Consider the following 23,753-nt stretch of genomic DNA (forward strand, 5'->3'; position numbering starts at 1 on the left):
ACATGCTGTCCAGCATCTACCAACTAGGGGCCCAACATAATCATTGTTGTTGGGACAGTGAGACATGTAGTGAAGTTATACTACATGCCAAATGTGTGGCCTGATAGGAGCAGAGCCATTCGAGGTGGGGTAAGAGCAGCCAGCATGCAGCTCAGCATAAAGAGGGAAGCCCACACCACGGTAGCTTCAAGATGACGATGGGATGATAAACAGCAAAGAAATAGCCAGCACTCCACCAACACTTGTTCACACTTGTTTATATGCTGCCGTGGCTAACATACAAAAACAGAAAAAATGCTGCAGCAACCTGCAAGTGTCAGGACCTACCACATATTCTTCCCTCCATCGTAAATACGATAAAAAACCTATTCTAAAAAGTTTTTTTTTTTAACTTTTTTTTTTTTTTCAAAATTTTCAAAAAATGAGGTCTAGAGAGCTGGTCCCTAAACTAGTAATCTCTTACACTAGAAGTCTACAAAACTGGGCATAAAGGATCCAACTAAACATGAAAAGAAAAGAAATAGCCAGCACTCCTCCAACACTTGTTCACACTGTGCAGTTTGCATGACAAACCCAACTTAAAAGCACTTAAAGTGACTGAGAGCAGCATGGTCCATGGGCCTGATAAGAGAAGGTTACAGGGCTGGATACAGGGGTATGTGAGGTGGAGAGGGATCTGTACTGGTTGCCATTCCTCATCTCAGCTGTAGCCCCCTCTGATTATACTAGCCTAATGAAAAAGTAGCAAAAAGAGTAAAATAGAAATTCACACACACCCCTCCCTGTGCGTCTATTCCATGCTGTCAATCAAAACCACCTCCCCGGCTTCATTAGAGTGAAAGAGTTGGATGTTTGGCCGGCTGAGGAGGAGGGTCTCACATTCCAGTAACACTTTAATATTTAAAGAAGTCACATAGTAACTCGTAAGAATTTCCGTTTAATTCTTTTTGCTACTTCTTTGGCTATTCCATTGATGTTCCATTAATCAGAGGAGTTTACAGCTGAGATGAGGAATGGCAACCAGTGCAGATACCCCTCCACTTCACAGACCCCCCCGGTATCCAGCCCTGAATCCAGCCTAGACGAAGCGCACAGAGGTGCGTGAAACGATCTGTCTGGTGTTGAGTGCCGCATTTATTTTCTTACTATGTAATGGTAACTTTATTAATAATTTATGCAAATGTCTCGGGGCAAGGTATCCATTGATGGTTAAACCAAATCCCTTTAGTTTAGAAGGCGTTACAGATAATTTAACCCTTTATAAGCTCACTAGATTTCCTAGGACAAAGGTGGCTTGGGAGGGCAGCCAAGAATTGTAATAAAATTCATAAGTACATAAGTACATAGGAGTCAAAGGGGTAAACGTGGTTAAAAGGCTGAAATAGGAATTTTCTAGCAGAACTGCCGGAGTCTCTTATCGGAAGACTGAGCGCTCGGCAGCTGTAACCAGAGGCTAGGGTTGCTTGAATCTTTATTCAGAGAAAATTCTCAGGGGACAAAAACATAATGACCTGTCTGCACAGAGTCAAGTGTCTGAAAGGACAAGCAGCCAAAGGGGGATTGCCCAAAGCCACGGAGAGCTGTCATCTTGCATGAAAGAGGCTACAAATGGTTTATTCAGGTTTACTTTCCACCTCTATCCTATTATCTAACCTGAAGTGATCCTGTAAGCTCAGAGTTAAGAAACGTCACCATAAATTGCAGTTAGAACATGAGTGGGTTGATATAGATCGCTATGGGGGAATGTCTCCATATTTGATCTACCTATTGAATGTCTGGTAAATGTGATCATCCTATGAGATCAAGGTACAACATTCACCTTTGTACAGTGGTAGTTATGCCCCGGCTTCCTGCTCTAGTCTCTTCATGGATATAGTTTCCCTGCTCTGTTCTCATCATGAGTAGAACCGTACTGCTCTATTCACATACTAAATGAAGTCTCCCTGCCTTGTTCTCTTTATGGATATAGTCTCCTTGCTCTGTTTTACTCATGGATGGCGCCTGTCTGCTCTATTCTCTTCATGGATATATTCTCCCTGCTCTGTTTCCCTCATGGTTGGAGCCTTTCTGTCCTGTTCTCTTCGTGGTTGACACCTTTTTGTCCAGTTCTCTTCATGGTTGATGCCCTTTTGTCCAGTTCTCTTCATGGTTGATGCCCTTTTGTCCAGTTCTCTTCATGGTTGATGCCCTTTTGTCCAGTTCTCTTCATGGTTGATGCCCTTTTGTCCAGTTCTCTTCATGGTTGATGCCCTTTTGTCCAGTTCTCTTCATGGTTGATGCCTTTTTGTCCAGTTCTCTTCATGGTTGATGCCTTTTTTGCCCCGTTGCCTTCATGGGTGGCACCTTTCTGTTATGTTCTCTCCTGGGCACCTTTCCAAATTACTGTCTGAAACTAATATAGTTTAGTCTGTTGGGAGTGACGATTTAGTGGTCACTGAGACTGGATGGATGTCATTTGTTTTTTGCAGTGCCAGAAAGAGTTGTCAAATATTGTATTGGTTGGAGTCTTGATGCTCTATTCCTTTCACTGATATAGTCTCCCGCCTCTTTCTCTTCATGAGTAGAACCTTACTTCTCTATTCTCATATTGGATGGAGCCTCCCTGTCTGGTTCTTTTCATGGATATAGTCTCCCTGCTATGCAAGTAGTAATCTTTATGGAATGGAATCAATGCTTCAAATTTAGGATCATGAAAAAAATTAAATGGTATAAAGGGTAAATGTCCCAAATCATGCCAAATTCCATAATACAGTTCTACAGGTTACCCTTTTTGGGAGTATCACCAGGTTTTGTCCCTGGAACGTGATAAAAATATTTGGGGGGATTGCTTCTTCTTGACTGACTACAATAGCTGTTTGCAAGGCATTAACAGAGAACATAAGAGTCTTCTTTATTCTTCGTTTTAGAAGGTTTGGCCAAAATGAAGTTCGAGTTCAAGCCAAAGTGGACTTTTGGGAAGGCTTGAAGCAAACCTGGGTTCAACAACTTTGGTTCACTCATCTCTACTCTTTAACCTTACAATTATTGCCCATTTCCCATGTTACCAGGAATGATGTATTAGCTCATGTGAGCTGGAGAGCTGAACTATGTCTGCTGAGACTCCTACAGCTGCCCAGCACCTACTGACCACCAATGGCTTGCCCAAAATTCATCATGGCTGCCCTCTAAACCATGTACACAGTGCTCATTGAGTGCCGAGTATACAGAAATCCGGGAAAGGCCAGTAATGGATGTTCAGAAGTAACCTTGCTGAGTCCAACGCGGAGCAGTCAGTCTCTAGTCATTCAGCTGTCGGCAAGTAGTTAATTTTGTGTCCTTCAATATCAAGTTCTTCCCCGTCTCTGTTGTATGACATACTTTCTTATAATTCTATCTAGAGAACTTTATTGTTCTACAAGGATTAAATCTTTAGTTTGTTAAACCTCCGGAGGGATGGCATTATTGGCACAATGTCAGAGGGAGATGGCTCAGATTTCACAGACTCACATGTGGAGCAGACAAGATTATCAGCATTTCCTCCGAGTGTTTCTACGAGATTAGAATCATATATATATCACATCCCAGACTCATCTCCAGGTAAGAACAGAGCACGCCGCTCCATACAGCCCTTTTTTTTCCTAATGCTTATTAGCTCCTTTTCTTATTTCTTGTTACGCCGTAAGATATTTATAAAACAACTTCTATCAGATATCGTTGCCGAAGAAAGTTTACAAAGAGGAGCCGCCTGCCTGAATTCACTCCAGAAATTATCCTTGAAGTTCTTGAACTTCTTTTTCTACACCTTTTAATCAAAGGGGGTCTTTATAACTGGGCTGGCTGCTACTTGAAAACACATTGAGTGCTGCTTTGAAAGTGAATGGAGAGGACTTAAAGGGACCATAAAGCCTAGATTTTTTTCTTTATGCTCCAGTCTTGTAGAAATCTTGCAGAGAGTACAGATGCTAGTGTCATTGGGATCCCTTCCATGTTTTATTTTCTATTGAACGCAACAAAGTCAACTAAGAAGATAACCTGCTTTATCTCCAAGTCAGTAAGGACCCTATTACACAAAGTGATTATTGGCCTTACTTGGCCAATTACCGACCATTACGGATGATAATTGCTTGGGGTACTAGAGCTTGTTGAGAGGTCACAATCAGTCGACATACACAATGACCCAAAATGATCAGCATAGTGACGGTCTGCTGCATGCCACTCCGTGTAATAGGAATGGTGGCAGCAGACTGGTGCTCTCTCCTATGGGCCACCCGCTCAATGTCTGTGTGTTTAATTGCATGGACAGCGAGCGGGGAATGAGAAGGAATCGCCTCCTCCTCCTCAAGATTGACCTGTGTAATAAGGCCTTAAGTGATCTACACGCAACCGTGATCTACATGCAATTTTTTTTTTTTTTAAATCTATTAAATCTATTTAGCTATTTGTTTTATTAAAACTATCATCATACCAAGTTTTGGTACTAGGCATTTTATTCTATCCCATTGTAATTAGACATTTTGATCCAAAACACCCACTCATTCATGAAAACCCTTAAAGGGATACTCCAGAGACTTTTATTTATTCATTTTTTAACCTCCACTGGTGGAGTTATACAGATTTGAAAATGAATTCTGTTTAAAAAAAATGTAAGTCTTCTAGTACTTATCAGTGTCTGTATGTCGTGCAGGAAGTGAGGTATTCTTTCCAGTGTGACACAGTAGCAGTAGCAGTAGCAAATCCCCATAGAAAACCTTTCCTTCTCTGGACAGTTCCTGACTCGGACAGAAGTGGCAGCAGAGTGCACTGTGTCACACGGGAAAGAATACACTGCTTCCTGTAGGGAATACGGCAGCTAATAAGGTACTAGAAGACTCTGTATAACCTTCTCACCCCTGTTGACGTAACATTTTTTTTCCTTCTTTGGTGTACCCCTTGAAAGGGCTTCTTCCAAGATTACAATTTATCACATCTACAAAATAGATGATAAGTAACTAAAAGTGTGGGTCCAGCTGCTGGGATATCTAGGGTTAATGAGAAAGAGGTCCCATTATCCCCATTGTCCCCATTGTTAAAGGGAACCTGTCACCCCCCGTGCCGGGGTGACAGGCTCCTGACCCCCCGTTAGAGCCCCCTATACTCACCTAATTCCGCCAGGTCCAGCTTCTGGAGGTGGTCGGGTGATGAAGATCTCAGCCGCTGCAGCCCGGCGTGCGCTGAGAGATGAGTCTAACGCTCATAGAGAATGACGGAGCGCTGGACTCTCCTGTCATTCTCTATGGGTGTTGGACTCATCTCTCAGCGCGCGCGCCGGGCTGCAGCGGCTGAGATCTTCATCACCCGACCACCTCCAGAAGCGGGACCCGGCGGGATTAGGTGAGTATAGGGGGCTCTAACGGGGGGTCGGGAGCCTGTCACCCCGACACGGGGGTGACAGGTTCCCTTTAATGGAGCCTCTAAGCAGTGGCTAGCTATCTATGGCACTACCATAGCCAGCGAAAGTTGCATACCTGATCACCTGACCACCCCATCTTCATGACTGGTGGGGATCCCAGGGATCAAATTGACCCTATATTTATCACTTACCCCTTGAATAGGTTATAACTAGTGTTGAGCAGAGTTGCAAAACTGTTTCAGTTCGGCAACTTCCTCCGAACCTAAACATTCGGCCTTTGACTCCTGGAACTTGGGGCTGGCAGTCAAATGGCAAACGTTCGAATTCTGAGAACATTCGCTCAACACTAGAGATAACTTTAACTTTAATGTGGGAGAACATTCTTTTACTGGCAAGAATAAGACTTTGAAGATGCCAACTCTGTGGAAGATTTCTACCATAAAGTCTAGCTCAGCCATTGTTAATGAGAATGAGACACAATAAGTATCAGTTAACTTCATCGAGAGTCGGTGTCTGTCGGCTGGAGGACCAGGTGTCAGCTTTAGGAGGATACTGAAGGCTCTGAACTCGGTGTCTGTGTCACCAGGCCTCGGAGCCCATTTATCTCTCCGCGGCTGGCATTGATTTCGCGGCACAGCTATAATTACACTGCAAAGTGTACAGAGGTTGAATCAGGCTCTGCGGATAATAACAGAGCCCAGCTGATGGGCGATGGAAATAACGACCTAATTGTTCTGCCGAGTGGAGTAGTGTAATCCTGACGCTGATTTATTAGAAACCTGCTTAAAGAATGCTGGGGCCTGCCATGAGGGAGGGAACGGGCACAGCGGCCAGGGGGACAGTTTAATTTGATAGAAACATTATATAAGGTCACATTTATTGCAGACGATTTACATGTCAAAGCAAAACCCCGGGAAGGCTGGAGAACGTAACCAGGTTCTTTCTTGTGTAATTAATAAATGTAATTGTTTCCTAATGACTCTTTGTTTCCAACCTTCTTCACATTAGTTTCGAGGCGAGATAAACATCATCGGGATCTCGGTCAGACTTCTCTGCCCTGATGAGGGGTGAGGAAGGCTAAGCATCTGATTACTGATGGGTTTCTGGCTTTCCTTATATCTACTTTCATGTTAAACTCCAATAGATGGCACTAGAGAGACAAGTTATGCAAATTTGTATATTCATTCCCATGGTGCATTGCAGGGGGTGAAATTTTCAGATTCCATCTACAAGAGGGAAGGACTTAGGGTACTATTACACGAAGCGATTTTTCAATGATCAACGATTAACGATAAACGATCTCAAACAACCGCTATTGAGAACGACCTAAAATCGTTCGCCCAATTACACGGAACGATGATCGTTACTTATGATCGTTCTTGCGGTCATCTTGTCGTCGCTATTGCGTCGTGGGTTCAAACCATTCCTGAACAATGTTTGCAGTGTGGTCAAGGCATTATCCTTCTAAAAGACACCATTGCCATTAGGTGATCCTGGTGCCATGAAGAGGGGGACTTGTTCTGTACAATGTTTAGGTAGATGGTACGGTTTTTGGTGGAGCAAGTGTCCACACTCCACAGTCAGCTGTTGAGCTTCAGGCATCCATGACCCTGTTGCTAGTTCACCAGTTGTCCTTCTTTGGAAGGTACTATTCAGTTCATACCAGAAACACCCCAAAAGAACTACCATTTTGTAGATGCTCTGATACAATCATCTTGCCATTACAATTATGCCCTTATACGCGCCCAGTAGAGATGAACGAATCTCAAGCACACTTGGGTCTGTCCAAACCCGAGCATGACACATTTCAATACTGGTGGCTGAAAAGGTTTGATGCAGTCCTAGGAAGTCCGGAAAAACATGGATACAGCCTATGGCATCAAACTTTTTTAGCCAATGAGCCAATGGTATTTAGAAGCTGCAGGCTCGAGTTTGGACTGACTCAAGCGTGCTCAAGGTACGTTCATTGACAACGACTGGAAACAGAGACCGTCATTCTGCACACATATAGCAATGACAGTCCAGTCCAAGCCATGGCAAAGATAATGAAATAAGAAGCTAAATAGAATTTGAGAATAACAGTTCTGCTACTAAGAAATACAAATTGCTTCCCGTACTTAAACTTCGAAAAAACTGGAAAAAGAAAATTTAGAATAATAAAAAGTCACAACCCTAGCATGCAGAATTATAATGCTATATTATCTGCTACTTATGTCTCCAGCGTGGGACTTCAGGATTAAGTGAATGGCGTTCTTCGGGTTCAATACATCTCCAAGCTCCACTGACTCACTGTTTCTAGTATATCTTTGCCTTCAGTTCTGAGTCAGTTCTTTTCTGTATGGGCGCAGTACATACTGGGCAATATATTGCATATGCCCCTAGAGCAGGACTGGGGAGACTGACATGGCAAAGACTGTCTGGACTGCACCTAAGAATCAACAATTTGATGGATCCAAACCAGCATGGCTTTACTGAGGGCCGATCATGTCAGACTAATCTCATTGATTTCTTTGATTATGCCACAAAAGTGCTGGATGAAGGTGGCGCTGTGGATATTGCCTATCTGGACTTCAGCAAAGCTTTTGATACAGTTCCCCATAAAGAGCTGATAGAGAAATTGGAGAAAATTGGACTTAATCCTTGGATAGTTCAGTGGATTTGTGGTTGGCTGAAGGATAGATATCAGAGGGTTGTTGTTAATAGTGTATATTCTGAGCAGAGACTGGTTACAAGTGGTGTGCCTCAAGGGTCTGTTCTGGGTCCTATTCTTTTTAATATGTTTGTAAGTGACATAGGAGAAGGTTTGGTAGGTAAGGTTTGTCTGTTTGCTGACGACACAAAAGTGTGCAATAAGGTTGATATTCCTGGAGTTGTCAGTAATATGGAAAATGATTTAGCTTTGCTAGATAAGTGGTCCAAACAGTGGAAATTGAAGTTCAACGTTTCCAAATGTAAAATAATGCACTTGGGGAGGAAGAATCCTCTATCCGAGTATCACATCGGCAGTACTGTGTTGGAAAAGACTTCAGAAGAGAAGGATTTAGGGGTAATGATTTCTGACAGCCTTAAAATGAGTCACCAGTGCAACCAGGCAGTGGGGAAAGCAAATCGCATGCTGGGGTGTATAGCTAGAGGTATAACCAGTAGGAAAAGGGAGATTGTGATCCCGCTGTATAGAGCTCTGGTGAGGCCACATCTGAAATACTGTGTCCAGTTCTGGAGACCTCACCTAAAAAAGGACATTGATAAAATAGAACGGGTCCAAAGACAGGCTACAAAAATGGTGGAGGGTGTGAGGCATAAACCATATCAGGAAAGACTTAAAGATTTGAATCTGTATAGTCTGGAGGAAAGACGGGAAAGGGGGGGACATGATTGAAACCTTTAAGTATGTTAAGGGACTAAATAAGGTTCAAGAGGGGAGTGTTTTTAGTAAAAAACTGAGCTCAAGAACAAGAGGACACAGTGAGAGGTTAGTTGGGGGGAAAGATCAGAAGCAATGTAAGAAAATATTATTTTACTGAAAGAGTAGTAGATACCTGGAACAAACTTCCAGCAGAGGTAGTTGGTAAATCTACAATAACAGAATTTAAACACGCCTGGGATTATCCTAAGATAATAAGAAAGAAAATACTAAAAGGGCGGACTAGATGGACCCAGTGGTCTTTTTCTGCCGACAATCTTCTATGTTTCTATGTTTCTCTGATAGCATGAGGATACTTTATAATATTTAAAGGGGTTTTCCGGGATTAGAAAAAAAACACAAGTATATGGAAAAACAGCGTCATCCTCAGGTTGTGTGTGGTATTACAATTTAGCTGCATTCACTTTAATGGAACTGAGCACAAGAGCGGCGAGCCGTCTATGTCTAACTACTCACAGGATGAAACAAAAATTCTATTTTTTTATTTATTTATTTTTTTTACTCCCTCTTACTTAATTACTACATTTATTGTGCTTAGACAATTACATAGCAACAAGCTCATTCAAAATACAAAGGACATTGCTTTATCTACATGAGCTTGACACAGCCAAATCTGAATTCTATGCACAGTTAACTTGATAGTTTGTACGAAAGCTGAGAAACATGAGCGAGCACCAAAATACTCGAATGCTTGTTATTCGAGTACTCAAGTACTAGTAACGAGGCCCATTGAAATCAATGGGAGACGTGACTTTTTAACCAAGTGCCCCCCACTCAGCAGAGCATCCCGCCAGCCTCTGTGTCATACAGGCAGTCTATGGGAGGGCTCGCAGGCCCTTTCTCCGCGCAGAAGAATTGTCATGTCAATTCTTCCGAGCAGAGAGGTGCGGAGACAGGAGGCGTGAGCCCTCCCATAGACTGCCTGCAAGACACAGAGGCTGGGGGGGTTCCGCCGCTGAATTCCGCCAATTTTACTCCATGTGAACTGGCCCTTACAGTGCCTTATAACATCCATAGACTCCCATATTGACATATTCCAACTTGGCAGATGCCAAAAGGACTCTCTTTTAGTATTTATGGGCCATATGTTGGATGATTCCACTGCGGCCTGTCAATGTAGAGTTAACCACTATACAATCTCTTTATTCTAGTTGTAACACCCAGACCATCAAGGTTGTACTGAACCAAGGCTATATCACCATAAGGCTTTCAATGAGGGCTAAGCTGCCTTGAAGGCAACTTGAGGCTATCAAATTAAAATTATTATAGAAAAAAAAGAGCGGAAAAACTGCACGTAGATCTATCCAGAGGGCTAGACTGAGGGACAGATCTGGTCCCTATAATATAGTGTATATGAAGCAGAAGGCTGCCATTCCCTCCATATTTACCATATGTCATCCATGTAACTGATTTGGTCATAAATAATTCATACAAGGACTGAAGCGAAGAATCATCAAGTGACTTAAACCTATCATTATTCCAGGTAAAACATAATCATTGTGATTCCTACATACAGGATACAGGGTTGTCATGTGCTGCTAGGGGTCATCTTCATTCATCATTCATGACCCTTCTAGCAGAAACATGATCTCCAATGTATAATGGTTCCTTCTCATATTATCCATATCAGCATATTCATCCTGCCATGGCGTAGGCTTAGGGTAAGTCAATTTCTGAACATGTCCTACAATGTAATACATCATATAATGCCAAAGAATTAGAGGGGTCAACGTTATAAGGAGGATTTTAATCAGTCATGTTTGAATTAACATGATCCAAGATGTATAGGTCTTATACCTATAAAACAAGACGACCATAAAGCAATGTTACATTGTGTTAAAGGGGAACTCCAGGTAGAGGTTAAAAACATGAAACTACTGCAGAAGCATAAAGCATTACTTACCTATCTATCCCAGTTTTGAAACTACCAAAAATCCATTTGTTTTGGGGGGTTTTGTTCTGTTTTGTGTTTCTGCACTTCCTGGTTTATCAGTAGAGATGAGCGAACCTGCCAAGGTTCGAGTTCATATGAACCTGAACTCTCGGCTTCTGATTCCCGCTGTCTGCCCGCTCCGTGGAGAGGGTGGATACAGCCAGAGGACCGCCTGGAAAACTAGGATACAGCCTATGGCTATGGCTGTATCCCAGTTTTCCATGCGGTTCTCCGGCTGTATCCACCCGCTGCACAGAGCGGGCAGACAGCGGGAATCAGAAGCCGAGAGTTCAGGTTCATACGAACTCGAACCTCGGCAGGTTCGCTCATCTCTTTTTATCAGTTGTACACAGTACTACAGGTTCCAGAATGCAATGCTTTCCCTCAGCTGTTCATCACAGTCCTCCATCCTGCCCATTCCCCGCCCAAAGCTGTTGCAGAACATCTAGGCTGTGTTCACATATTGCAGTTTCATTGTGTTACTGAATTATTTGCAGTAATTTATAATTTTATTGTGGTCCCACACAGCACACTGTATTCTCTACCTGTAACACCACACAGCGCTGTATTCTCTACCTGTAACACCACACAGCACGCTGTATTCTCTACCTGTAACACCACACAGCACGCTGTATTCTCTACCTGTAACACCACACAGCCCGCTGTATTTTCTACCTGTAACACCACACAGCCCGCTGTATTCTCTACCTATAATACCACACAGCACTCTGTATTCTCTACCTGTAATGCTGGTATTAGAATAAAGTAAAGAACTTTTAGAATTTTTTTTTTTCTTTTCATTTCCACTCACATATTATGATCAAGCATCTGTTATCTTTGAAGTTGAGCCCCACAATAGGGCTCTGATCCTCTATGCCGTTTAGTAGAGATGAGCAGACTTTTCGGATTTCTGGTTCGTGAGAACCAGAACGATCGGTGTCGAATTCCCGATGTCTGCTCGCTCCGTGCAGCGGGTGGATACCTCCTAAGAAACGCCTGGAAAACTGGGATATGCCAATGGCTGTATCCCAGTTTTCCAGGTGTTCCTTAGGAGGTATTCACCCGCTGCACGGAGCGAGCAGACAGCGGGAATCCGACGCCGATCGTTCTGGTTCTCACGAACCAAAAATCCGAAAAGTCTGCTCATCTCTACCGTTTAGCATCATTTACTTGTGTTACTGCATCATTTTTGTGAATACGCTGCAGTACTGCAATGACACTCCAACATGTGTGAACACAGCCCTAATTTTCCAGAACACTTCTGCACAATTAGAGAAATCAGTGCAACACCTGCTTCTGGCTGGTCAGACATGGCAAATCACTCAGGGTATTGGGGGATCCAGCCAAGCCTCCTGTGACATCACACCCTGCCCCCTGTCTGCATCATCAGCCTGATCTCAGCAAACACACACAATGTGAGACAGAGGCATGGAAGATTTGTCTTCTAAGGGGGGATAGCAGAAGGAGCAGGAGACAATGTGGATTTGCACAGATGCCATTTTTTTTCACTTCCTGGATTTCTATCAGCTACCAGTGTGGCAGAACCGTACAGCTACAGTAATACATTGTAAAAACAATATTTAACTTTTAATGTACTTTTAATAGAAAACAAGTTTTCCTTATCCGGAGTTCCCCTTTAAGAATTGTATACCTGTCCTATGTAATACTTCATCTGTCCTGCAGTGGCGCTACAAGAGGATTGAACAGGTTTCCCTAAAGCCTACAACTGGGTTAAATAACTAAACCCTTTCATCCAAGCTTTTATCCAGGATTGGAAAAAACATTGCTGTTTTTTTACATTAAAAATAGTGCCACTCTTGACCTCAGGTCGTGTGCGTTATTGCAACTAGTCTCCATTCAAATCAATGGAACTGAGCTGCAAGAGTGTCGCTGTTCCTGGACTAAAGCAGCTATGGTTTTCTAATCCTAGATAACTGCTTTTAAAATAAAAAAAAATGTCATCTATGTAATGTCATCTCCTGTAATCTCGGCTGTTTGTGCGGAAGATTAAGTGGTTCCTTAAGAAAGCAATAAAGAGCTTTTAAAGAACTCATAACTATGCATTAATAATTAGCTCGGATTCCCGATAGGGCAATATATTCTATCTGGCTAGAAGCAGATGAGGCGTGATACGACATGACTGGCCTCAGGGATACTCTAGGCTTCATTTAAGGGCCCAATGTTCTTGCCACTTGTGGTTTAGATGGGTTGTCCAGCCAGATAAATAGCTTTTTAAATAGGAAGACTGGTTTTAAATTTTTAGAAGCATTCCTCGCCTACGCATTACATTCCTTCTGAGCTCCACTTCCTGGTCCAGTCGCATCACTGGCATGCCCATCTTTAAAGGGAATATATCACTAGGTTTATGCCGCCTTAAATGAGGTCAGTATAAACTAGACAGAAATGCTGAACAGATCGGTGTATTACTTACATTATTATGTTTAGCCGTTCTCCTAATGTGCAGGAAAATGGGATTCGTGCCACACCCCTCCCCCCGCCCTCCAGCCGATGATTGACAGCTGACTGCCTATACACAGCATGCTTACATACAGTCCTGCTCATCATTATTGGCACCCATGAAGTTTAAGTATACAATGTGGAATACCTCCTGAAAAAAAATGAATCAAGTGAAAACTATTTTTTTTTTTTTTTTGAGCACTCGTTAAATAAAAAAAAAAAAAATACATAAAACCAAAAAAACAACAGGGGAAAAAAATAGAAAACCCTTTACATTTAATTAGTATGGAAACATATTTTGACTTGGTGCCCAAATTGTCGGTGCCTATTGGACATGAATTATCCAATGAATGATGACCTAAAGGGAACCAGACAGCCCAATATTGATGATTTGTCTCTCTGGTGCTGTATGAAGCTCCTGTGCAGCTCACAGCACTTACCGGCCACGGCTGCATCAGCTTTATATGGGAGATAATTAAGTTTAACCCCAGGCACAGCAGGTAGTAATCTGGGCAGCTCCCGGCCCATATTTAGTCACCGCTCTTTCCCTGTCAGTACGCTCAGCGGGGATAATTGGCAGGCATAGAGGGCTGTTACTGGCGCCTCTCCCTGTCAATCATCCTGCTGAGCACACTGACAGGCAGAGAGCGGTGACTAGACATAGGTGAGGAGCCGCCCAGATTACTACCTGCCACACCTCTCCCTGCCCCGCGCCCGGGGACTAAACTTAATTTTCTCCGGTATAAAGCTGTTGCTGCAGCCATGTATGTGCCGTGGAACAGGAGCTTTATACTGTGCTACAGAGACCCAAATCAGCCTGATTCCCTGGTTTCCTTTATGTGTATAAAAAAGCCACCTGTTGAGCTTTGTTCCTGTGCCACAATGGTGTAGACAATGGAGTTGCCTAAGGACATCAGAACTGCTATTATTAGCAAACACAAGGTGTCTAAAGGGCATAAGGCCATCTCCAAAGACTTTTAGTAACCTAGTTTCAACAGTGCGCAATGTTATTCAAAAGTTTGCCAAGCATGGAACCGTCAAGAACCTCCCTGGATGTGGGAAAAAGAGGAAATTTGACAAGAGATATCTTGGAAGGTTGGTAAGAATGGTGGAAAAAACACCACGTCAAACATTCAAAGAGCTGAAGGCCAACCTGGAACAGTCTGGGGTCATGGTTCCAACAAGTACCATACGCCATACACTAAACCAAGCAGAACTTTATGGGAGAAGGTCAAGGAAGGAACCATTGCCGAAGAATAGACATAAAAAAGAACGACTGATCTTTGTTAAAGAGTACCTTGACCAACCGCAAGGTACTCAAGATACTGTAGGCTTCCATAGTCTTTAGCCACTGTGGTGACCCGCACCAGCCAGTCTTTAACTGAGCAGGCATTTCCTATGTGTTGAGGGAGGTTGGGCGAATGGTGGAACGGGAGCAGTTAGGGACAGGTGACGGGAAGTAATAGTGTTATATTACCCTTTAAAAAATATATTTAACTCATGAAATCGACTCCATTTCCACCCTCCTACCATTAAAAATGCAGCTACTTTGCTTCCACAATTTATGCAGTCCCCATCTTATCGCTCCCGTATGTGACAACAGATTTGATCTAGAAGCCAGACATGACAAGCCTCTACAATGAATGTTCAAATCCATGCGAGGCTGATCTGTGCATACTGAGCCTCGGAGATGCTTATAGTAATTTTGACCTGCATGCAAATGTTTTCTTTCAAGGGCAATTTAACTCACGCAGGTATTTTAATTAGACCTGGAGTTGATTTGACACTTTACAATCCGGCTCTGCGGCTCCAGACTTCAGTGGAAACAGACAGAAAGTACTTAGGTGCGCGGTGGCTTTGAAGACAAAGGGATGTCTACAAAGACTCCATTTCTCTGAACTTTTTTAGTAATAGGCGGATTGAACAGATCAGTTGTAGGACAGGTTTCGAGTTCTGATCAGTAACACACATGTTATGGGGTCTTCAACTAAGGACAGTAAAGTTTCTATTAGATATAAGCTATGTGAACCTATTAATGCCTCTTTTTACCCTTAACTATAGACAAGTGTGAGAGCAAAGCACAATATCCTTCAACTAAGCCGGTAAGAAGCTTACTACATGACTCTACATGGACCAATGATCGGGCAAAAGAAGGCATCTGCCGGTGCAAACACAACGCGCTCATCCAAAAGAAAGTACAAACACTCATCTGGCAACTCCTTTTGTTTGCATATAAAAAAAAGTTTGTTACCAGCGCACGTCATGTAACCAGAAAGGGCTGCGGCAAACAATAGATGCCAATGAGTAAGAGTAATGAGAAAGGTTCAAAGAAATTATTGCAAAAAAACCCTTTAAAAAACTGAAAATGAAAGACAATGGGCTTCATTTAGTAACAATGTGTTAATTTTAAGCTGTTATGCTGTTGTTTGTGCGTTTTTTTTTTTCTTTTACATCCAATTCATTAATGTAGCGCATGCCCTTAGTAAAGCTGAAAGGTTTTTTGCAGAACAAAACTAAAACCCAACCATCCTGCCTGGTTTCTAAAATAGAAAAACGATAAACGATGGAACACCTTTGTAAACCAGCCCCAATGCATGCCAGTTGACTCCTATACCTTCAACTGGTGAATGTTCTGGAACTTTTATTTGCCAAAAATAGAGCTTTGGAGATTGCTGGACAGCTCCTGTGCCGAACTCATTACCTACACCCTTATCTAGTGACATTCTAGTCTTGCTTCTTGAATGGCTCCACCACAGGATTCCCCATATAAGCCCAGTCCTTTTACTTCCTTCTAACAAGATTTCTGTGCCTTCTGTCTTGATCAAGCTCATTGCGCCTCTGCTGCCATACTGTATGACTATCTGTGTAACAAACTCTGACTAAGGTCCCTATTACACATGATGTAATGCCTGATTTGGGCAGATATTGCTCTGAGTAATAAAGACAACGATCGGGGGCGTGGCTTGCCAATGGAGGAGTGAGGACGCGTCTTGGCTCTGCTCCGCTCCAGCCCTCACCCTAACACCCCGTTAAGGCTGAACCACCTACCTTTTCTTATCCCATGAACCGCCCGAGGAAGAAGAGAAACTCTCCGGCTACCTCTGAGGCTGATTTTGGCCTCGATCCGGCATTTCTTTGACAAGAAAACAGGCAGAAGCTCTAAGACCCACAGCACTAAGATGGCCGCCGCCACGCGCGCCACTGCCTCTGCCCGCCTGCATGAACATGGCGCGGTCTCCCCAACACCCTCAGGTCGCTCCCGAGGTACAGATATGGAGGAATCTGATGATGACTGGGACCTCAAGACATATATAAAAGCGTTACCCACGAAAGAGGACTTTGAACGCTGCGTCACACGGCTGGAGACCAGCTACAAGAAAGAGGTAGACGCTATCAGGGGGGAAATTAAGCACTTAGGCCACAGAGTGCTTGAGTTAGATAACCAACAGGAGGCTATACAAGACAGGCTGGACTCTCACTCTGCCATTCTGCATGATCACTCGGCTAAAATACAGGATCTCCTCACTATGCAGGAGGACATTGAAAATCGCCATAGGCGTAATAATATCCGCGGCATCCATGAGACTGTGCTACCTCCTGACCTAGAGGCTGCAGCCCAGCGTCTGTTTGCTACTCTCCTTGGCCCCGACCACAATGTTCCGATTGAACTGGACCGTATACACCGGTCCCTAGGTGCTAAACCTCCTGAAAATGCCCCTCTGAGGGATGTACTCTGTCGGGTGCACTTTTATAAGGAAAAGGACAAGATCATGGCGTCGGCCAGAGGCAACGGCCCCTTCGATCTGGATGGCACACATATAACCTTATTGCCTGACCTATCACGCCGCACCCTGCAGCTTCGCAGAGCCCTCAAACCCATCTTAGAGGCGCTGAGAGAGAAAGGTATACAGTACAGATGGGGGTTCCCCTTCCAGCTGAAAGTCCGCCATGGCGGTAAGTCAGTGATTTTCCGACACCTTGGTGATCTGCCTGGCTTCCTTGGAGCCCTCAGACTGCCTATGATCTCGCTCCCAGATTGGCCGCCTGTCTTGGTCCCGGTAGATCCCCCGCGCAGGGAAAGATGGCATGAGGTTCCACGCAGAAACAGATCCTCTGGCTCTCCGACTATTCCAAGCAATAGCCCTCCAACCTGAAGTGACTGTATCCTGTTATTTCTTCCTGCCGTTAATTCGGCTTCTGTTGGGGACCTGCGCTACTGAGTCATGAACATTGCTGATAGTACTTGTCTCCATGTTTGATTTGGGTGTTGTTATTGGTTCAGCCTACACGTTTGTGGGATTTTCTAAGTTCATTTGTGGTGAGCGTTATGCTCATCATGGGGTGTCTGGGGGAGGGGGGTGGGGGTGGGAAGTGGGTGCGGAGCCTCTTTACGGGTCCTTTTGGTTTCCTGGGCTTTCATCCCCCCCAGTAGGGCTTGTAGCCAGCTGGCTGACTACGATCATACTTGTATTCTGTATCTTTCTTTTTCTTTTTTTCAGTGGAGCACAGATTCATATTTAGTTATGTTTTGCACTTGCTTTTCTTATGGAAGACTTTATCTTTCTTTTGTTTGTTTTCTCAGTTGTTTTCTTACATTCTGTCTCTTTTTTCTTTCCTTCTCTGCCCTTCCCTGCTACTAACCCCCCCTCCCCCCCCTTCCTCCCTTCCCTCCCTTCCTAGTCACCACCCTCCCTACCCCCTGACCCTTTCCCGCTTCCCCTTTAGATGACCTCCTATGGATACTATAAAGGTATGTTCCTTTAATGTGAAAGGCATGAATGTGCCCCAAAAGCGAAGCCAAATTCTATATTACCTCCAGAAGCGTAAGGTCTCTATAGCACTGTTTCAGGAAACGCACTTCCAGACGGCGTCTTGCCCTAAGCTCTCGTATAGAGATTACCCAACTTGGTATCATGCCACAAATGATGACGCAAAATGTAAGGGAGTCTCTATTGCCTTCCATCGTTCCTTTCAGCCGGACATTACCAATGTATTGAGAGACCCTTTGGGTCGTTACCTTTGTTTACAATTTTCATACGCCTCACAATTGTTCACTGTTTATTTCCCAAACCAGGGCCAGGTCCAATTTGAACTAGATTTTCTTCACAGTTTGGATGAGTTTGCAGGTTCCTCTAAGATCATCATGGGCGGGGATTTTAACTGGGTCTGGAACCCAGAATTAGACTCCTCTAGCGGTAAGTCATCCCTTTCTTTTGCAGCGCTGCGTAGACTGAGGAAAGAATTCCACTCCCGCCACCTTATAGACGCTTGGCGCGTATTGCACCCGACCACTAAAGATTATACTTTCTTCTCCTCTCCCCACTCCTCATATAGCCGCCAGGATATGATATTTGTCAGCCACCCGCTCTTATCATGCACACCTACGGCCTCTATTGATGCCCTAGTCTGGTCTGATCATGCTCCAGTTCATTTGGGCCTGGAGTTCAATAAGCATAGCTATCGGCCTTTCTCATGGAGGCTCAATGATCATTTGTTACGTGACTCTTTGTGCCATTCTGAGGTACAAAATGTCATCACTACCTTCCTAGAAACTCATAGAACTGATCCTACAGCTGCACCTATTAAATGGGAAGCCTTGAAGTGTACGGTTCGTGGTATCTTCATGGCCCATGGCGCGCGGCTCAAAAAGGCGAACTCCCTAAAACTCCAGCAACTATTTGCCACTCTGGCTCAGGCTGAGACACAGAATAAGAGGGCCTTTTCTGTTGAACTCCAGGCCCAGATCTCTACAACCCGCCAACTGATTCTTTCAGCTCTGGATAAAAAATATCTCTGTATGTGTGAGAAATTGCACCGGGGCTATTATGAACATGCTGATTAGAGCGGCTCGTGGTTGGCAAGATCTCTGCATGCGAGAAAGTCCTCCTCATACGTCCTTTCCCTTAACTCTGCTTCTAGGGGGAAATTGCACACCACATCTCAAATTTTAGAGGAATTTCGGTCCTACTATGAATCCTTGTATCAACTGAAACCTAAATTCTCTCAACTTTCTCCTTCTTTAGAGAAGATTCTTTCATATCTGCGTAAAAATAAACTTCCTACCATCCCGGAGGAGAAGTGGTTGGAATTGGAGGAACCCATGGGCCCTGAGGAACTGAGTGTGGCAATTAAGAATCTAAAAATTGGTAAGAGCCCGGGGCCTGATGGCTTCACTGCGCGTTTTTATAAGACGTTCAGTTGATCCCTCGCCTCCCCGCCCTCACCGCTCATATATCGGTTATCCCGAAGCCGGGTAGGGATAGGGAAGCTTGCTCCAATTATCGCCCTATATCTCTAATTAATCTAGATATTAAAATGTATTCTAAAATCCTTGCCATGCGGCTGGGTCCCTTGCTTCCCTCCCTGGTTCACTACGACCAAGTTGGTTTCGTGCCCGGGAGGGAGGCCAGGGACAACACCCTCATGACGTCCTCTCTCATGGCCGCCACCAGACAATATAAGATTCCCACTTGTTTACTTTCTATTGACGCCGAAAAGGTATTTGATGGAATAGGTTGGGATTTCATGAAACTAGCCCTTGAGGAGATGGGCATGGGCCCTCACATGTTACAATTTATTCTTTCCCTCTATGAGGGTGCTCTTGCTTGTGTGAGGGTAAATGGGTCCCTGTCTTCTCCCTTTGCCATACGTAACGGGACAGGACAGGGATGTCCTCTGTCGCCCCTATTATATGCTCTCGTAATGGAGCATCTGGTGGTGGCTCTGAGACAGAACCCTTCTATCCCTGGCCTATCACTCAGCGGACAGACGCATAAATTCTCTCTTTATGCAGATGATCTGCTACTGTATCTTACCTCTCCACGAACTTCCTTACCTGCTATTCTGGCGGAGTTTGAGGAATTTGGCTCCTTGAGTAATTACAAAGTCAATGCTCACAAATCTGAACTCCTGAATGTCTTCCTACCTTCAGGAGAGTTCGACTGGATAGCTACACAGTTCCCTTTTAAGGTTCAACTCAGACAATTAAAGTATCTTGGCGTTAATATTACAAGTGACTTGAATGACTTATTTGGAGCCAACTTCCCCCCACTTCTGAAGTCTATTGAGACAGACCTGAGAGTTTGGTCCTCCCTCACCCTATCGTGGTTTGGTAGGATGGCAGCCCTAAAAATGGACATATTGCCTAAAATTCTTTATCTGATGCAGGCCTTACCATGTTCCATACCAGGGTCATACTTATCTAAACTTAGAACTCTGACATCCCGTTTTTTATGGCACCCTGGTAATCCGCGCATCTCACATAAAATCCTCATTAGGTCGAGGGAGAGAGGAGGTGTGGGCCTATCGGACTTCAAACTTTATTACCGGGCGGCTGTCTGCACCCGGATTTTAGACTTATGCCATCATGGATCCACCAAGAGATGGGTGGCCTTTGAGACGGCACTTTCCCGGGCCCACCCCTCTGCCCTCCCGTGGCTCCCACCTTCTGACCGCCCGGTGGGTACCTCTGTTCCTTATGTGACGAGGGTGATCCTTCCAATCTGGGATGGTTTCTTTCAAAAGACAGGCCTTTCCTCTAGACCAGGGACCCTCACTCCCTTATTTAGCAACCCCCAATTCCCTATAGATTCAGATACGCATTCCATCTTGGATATACCGCTTCGTAGCAGACCACGCTTATGACAGGTAGTCTCAGGTGGACGGGTGCATTCTCCCCCCGGGGATCCACCGCCTCCTCCTGGGGCCTGGCTCCTCCGTGGTACATCTGAATTCCCTTTCACCTCAAACCCAAATACATAGGGATCTTACCTTCTTTGAAACATTATGTACACAATCTGATCCACCTACTCACACGATTTCCTCAGTCTACGTCGCGCTCAGAGCTACAGTCGGGGAGGAGGATGCTAAGCCTGGGTTTATTCTATCCTGGGAACGGGACCTTAACTGCTCATTTACAGAGGAGGAGATGACCAAGATTTTCCTGTTGACCCATAAGACCTCCATTTCTTCCAGGATCCAGGAAAGGAATTACAAATTGCTCAGTAGATGGTATAGATGTCCTGACCGGTTGCACTCAATATTCCCTTCTGTGCCCTCTACATGCTGGAGATGTGGGGGAACGGTGGGAACCTACCTCCACATTTGGTGGAGTTGTCCTAAGATTGCTCCGTTTTGGGCCGCAATATTCCAGTTGTATAATGAGGTCAGCTCCTCCTCTGTGATACCGAGCCCTGAAATGGCACTCCTCTCCTTGCTACCTGGGCCTTCTCGCCTGGCATGGAGGAGACTGCTCCGACATTTTGTGGGCGCTGCCAGAGCTGTCATCCCTCGGCTTTGGAGGAAAACTCATCCACCCTCAAGGGTAGAATTTGTAGAAACCCTGAATACTGTTCGTAGAATGGAGGAGATGGTTTCTGATGACACTGATAAGCAGGTTCCATTTAAGCGAACCTGGCTGCAATGGGATATGTACAGGGACACAGTGGCATTTAGGGCATGGCTTCAACAGTAGTTTGGATATTGTTTCTTAATGATCCTTTTGTTCTCCTCCATAGGCGGTCATTTCTTCCAATACCCGATCCCTTTTTCCTCTCCTCCCCCTTGTTTCCCTTCCCACCCTTACCAATCTTCTCCCCTTCCCAATTTCCTTTTTCTCTTTTTTTTCTCTCTTTTTCTCTTTTCTCCTGTTTACTGACCTTTATGTTTCTTCTTCTGGACATTTATGTTATTTAAACCAGATATATCGCTATTTATGGCATACTTTAAATTGTTTCCTACCAAGTCGTGGCGACAAGGACACCGACCGTTCAGGCTATTTTGTTCTGAGACTCTCTTATGTCTCTGGGAACTGCAGTAACTTTGATGTTGGACATTTTTCTGTTCTTCACCATCCTGGTTGCCTTATACTGATTAATGGCCTACAGTTTCACTCTGCATTTTTATACGCTGATCTAAGTATTTCTGTTACTTCCTTGACTCCTTGTCATCCGAAAGTGCCTATATGTAACTGCCATTTGTATTGATTATTTTATCTTTGATACCTGGTTCAATAAATACGATTTAACCATAAAGACAACGATCAGCGGAGGAGCCAATCATTGGCTGATTGTTGTCTTTCAACAAGTCATACAATCGTTGTCCGCCAACCATGCAAAGATCCATGTAATAGGTAATGCGCAGCCGACAGCTAAGGAAAGGTATATAGAGAATAATAAAGATGTATGCTTACCTGTCCACTCTCCCCCGTGTCTTCTTGCCTGTTCTCCGCTGAGCACAGCTGCTGCCAACACTTACGAACCCGTCTTTGCATTGACAGCCAATAAGCCAAGGCAATGTCATGTCTTAGCCAGCGATTGGCTGAGTGGTCAGCAGGGGTTCCCACAGACAAACCAGCAGGACACCGGTGGAGCCTGAACAGGTAAGTATGCATCTGTATAATTTTCTATATATCCACACTGAGAGTAATGGCTGCGTGGTCATCACTAACTATATATATATATATATATATATTATATATAATGTACAGCCCTTGCTGTAAATACCAATCTTTGAGCTGTGTAAATGAATGCTGATCTAGTAGATTGGCACTCGCTTACCCCAATAATCTAACTATTGACTACATTTCCCTTCTACCCTCTACTCATATTGCTGTTACCTAAGTACTGAGATCTATCTAATTACTGACCACACTTGGCTCCGTCATATTGCCAAAACCTGCGTACCAACCTCTGTCTAACTACACATATATATTTATATATATATATATATATATATATATATATATATATATATATATATATATATAGATAGATAGATAGATACCATATTGGGGGAGATTTATCAAACTGGTGTAAAGTAGAATTGTCTCAGTTGCCCCTAGCAACCAATCAGATTCCACCTTTCATTTTTCAAATAATCTGTGAGGAATGAGAGGCGGAATCTGATTGGTTGCTAGGGGCAACTGAGCCAGTTTCACTTTACGCCAGTTTGATAAATCTCCAAAAAAATTTCTCCATGTATAATAAATTGTTTTGCTCGGTGTTTGATTCCCTTGGCAGAATATAACATGTTTTTTTGGCCCGGTTTGTGTGAGCGCCCTGGCTGCGCCTACAGGCTGCTCTACTGCGAAGAGTTAGTTCACGTGTTATTGCCTTGTGGTAGTGTTTTTCTCTTGTTCACGGTTTGAATAAATTATTATATTCGGAGAGTTCTTCTTGTACGTGTTATATGATTTGTTTATGTTGTCTTTTTTACTCATTCACTTGAGTATTGTGATGCAGATATGAATTATTGATTTTTTTTAATTATTACTTTTGCACCGTGCTCTCTAGTATTCCTGTGTGGGTGGATGGCACTTTGTGTGTGTGGATATTTGTGCGCTTGTTTATTGGCTACATTTGGCTTGGGATGTGGTTCGCTGGTGGGTGCAGCGCATTTGCTCTCCTGTTTGGGCTCCATTTGCGTGTGCTTTCACTGGGCTCTCACATTCTAATATGCCTTTATTGTTTTTATTTATTTTAGATTTGGAGTCTTGATTTGTGCAGTAAACCTAAAGGTACGGATGGTCCGAACCTGCTGAGATTCGGGTTTGTATGAACCCGAACGCTCGG

The 23,753-nt window shown here is 44.0% G+C and overlaps 1 protein-coding gene across 2 annotated transcripts in view; it reads right to left on the bottom strand.

Moving 5' to 3' along the window:
- The window catches only part of OLFM2 (olfactomedin 2), a 309,721-nt gene that overhangs the window by 201,372 nt on the left and 84,596 nt on the right, over positions 1–23,753 (bottom strand). The gene's annotated exons all lie outside the window — the stretch shown is intronic.

Source organism: Dendropsophus ebraccatus, chromosome 1 (assembly GCF_027789765.1).
Source record: "Dendropsophus ebraccatus isolate aDenEbr1 chromosome 1, aDenEbr1.pat, whole genome shotgun sequence".
Lineage (NCBI taxonomy): Eukaryota > Metazoa > Chordata > Amphibia > Anura > Hylidae > Dendropsophus > Dendropsophus ebraccatus.